Source organism: Mandrillus leucophaeus, unplaced genomic scaffold (assembly GCF_000951045.1).
Source record: "Mandrillus leucophaeus isolate KB7577 unplaced genomic scaffold, Mleu.le_1.0 Scaffold407, whole genome shotgun sequence".
In the NCBI taxonomy this organism is placed as follows: domain Eukaryota; kingdom Metazoa; phylum Chordata; class Mammalia; order Primates; family Cercopithecidae; genus Mandrillus; species Mandrillus leucophaeus.
In genome coordinates, this window is record NW_012104332.1 from 1,480,770 (window position 1) to 1,482,801 (window position 2,032).

At 46.3% G+C, this 2,032-nt stretch overlaps 1 protein-coding gene across 1 annotated transcript in view; it reads left to right on the top strand.

Annotated features, from left to right (window-relative positions):
- Positions 1 to 1,782: 1,782 nt before the first annotated feature.
- The window catches only part of LOC105548279 (cardiomyopathy-associated protein 5-like), a 7,938-nt gene continuing 7,688 nt past the window's right edge, over positions 1,783 to 2,032 (top strand). The window contains exon 1 of the mRNA XM_011992204.1: positions 1,783 to 1,897. The gene's annotated coding sequence lies outside the window, so the exon portion shown is untranslated. The remainder of the gene's footprint in view (positions 1,898 to 2,032) is intronic.

A 2,032-nucleotide genomic window follows, 5' to 3' on the forward strand; every position in this document is an offset into this window, starting at 1 on the left:
TTATAAACTCCCAACTTTATAAACTGTCAGTGGTAGGTTTTTGTCATGAGGACCCAAGGTTGGTCAAAGGTCAAGATATTTCTTTTGTTTTTCTGTGTTACAGGGTCTCAACCTTGGCTACCTATTAGCAATCAGCCAGGGTGCTTAAAAAATACTGTTTCCCTGCCTCCACTCCTGAAGATCCTGATTTAATTGATCTGGAGATGGGCTCAAACATTTATGTTTTTAGAAATCTCTCTAGACGACTTTTTTTTTTTTTTGGAGACAGTCTCAATCTGTTACCCAGGCTGGAGTGAAGTGGCACGATCTTGGCTCACTGCAACCTCTGTCTCCTGAGTTAAGTGATTCCCATGCCTCAGCCTCCCGAGTAGCTGGGATTTGGCACGTCCACCATGCCTGGCTAATTTTTGTATTGTTTTAGTAGAGATGGGTTTTTGCCATGTTGGCCAGGCTGGTCTCAAACTTGTGACCTCAGGTGATCCGCCCGCCTCAGCCTCCTGAAGTGCTGGGATTACAGGTGTGAGCCACCACGCCTGGCCTCTCCAGATGATTTTTATCGGACTCACAATGTGTTATAATTTGTGGGTATGGTGTGTGTATATGTGTGGTAGGTTGGGGATATTCTTTGAACTCTGTGAACAAGTTACCAGCCTTGTTCTGTTTATTCTTGATGCCTGACACATAGTCTTTGATAGTTAATGTTTGTTGAACGAATGACCAAAAGAGTAATTCAAGGAAGTAATAAAACTATTCAGTGACATTTTTGGGAAAATACCTAGATGATGCCAACAAAAAATGTTTGTCTCTTCAATTTTTGTGAAAGGAAGTGAGGAATGGAAAGAGGATCATTTTCTTGTCTTATCCTAGACCCAGAGCTGGCACAAGGTTGAGTGGGCACAACAAGTGATCTGCTTACCCAGCAATATCTTGTGCTTGTGCCTTGTTTGTGACATAGTCAGGGCCAGCCTGATGTTTACGAAGAGAAGATGCGAGGCTGCCCTCCTAGCAGTGTTCTCCCCGCAGTCCCAATATGGTGCCTGTTCTTCCATTGTTAGTCTCTCCTTTAGGTTATACCGGTGCATCCCCCAGTTTTTTTTTCTCGAGATGGGGTGTTGTCACCCAGGCTGGAGTGCAATGGCACGATTTTGGCTCACTGCAGTCTCTGCCTCTTGGGTTCAAGCTATTCTCCTGCTTCAGACTCCTGAGTAGCTGGGATTACAGGTGCGCACCACCATGCCCGGCTAATTTTTTGTATTTTTAGTAGAGACAAGGTTTCACCATGTTGACCAGGCTGGTCTTGAACTCCTGACCTTGTGATCTGCCCACCTCGGTCTCCCAAAGTGCTAGGATTGCAGGCGTGAACCATCTCGCCAGCCTGCATCCCCAAATTTTAATATGCACACAGATTTCCTGACTATCTTGTTAAAATACAGATTCGAAGTCAGGAGGGCTGCGGTGGGGTCTGAGAGTCTGAAATTTTAAATAGTTTCCAGGTGATGTAGATGCTGCTGGTGCAAGGAGCACACTGCACAGCAGGTGAGCGCTGATGGAGGGTACCCCTCTATTATTGGTGTAGAGGTGAGGACGTGCCTGTGGCACCAGGTGAAGGTAACCAGCCACTAGCATCCACGAAGGCCTTATCATGAGTGAAATTTTCAGCTGTGGATCTGAAGACACTGCGTGGGGGATTTTGATGTCAGGGGAAAGAGAGTCTAGGGTCTGAAATGTGGGGCTTAGCTTAGGGACAGCACTGGTCCTCATGGCAATGTTTTAATCCTATTTTCTCACCTGCAATAGGAACCAGATTTCTCTTGTTGAGAGAAACAGCTCATCCTGCTCTACACATTTCCTCAAGTGGGACAGTGATCAGCTTTGCTGAGAGGAGACGGCTGACAGAGTAAGTAGAAGAAGAAAGCATAAGTGAGCTGATGGCCTAGCAGTAGGATCTTAGGGTGTGTCGCCTCAGGGTGGCCTCCCCTGAGCATATTCATGGTGCAGTGAACATATCGGGATGTGGTCTCAAATATCAGTG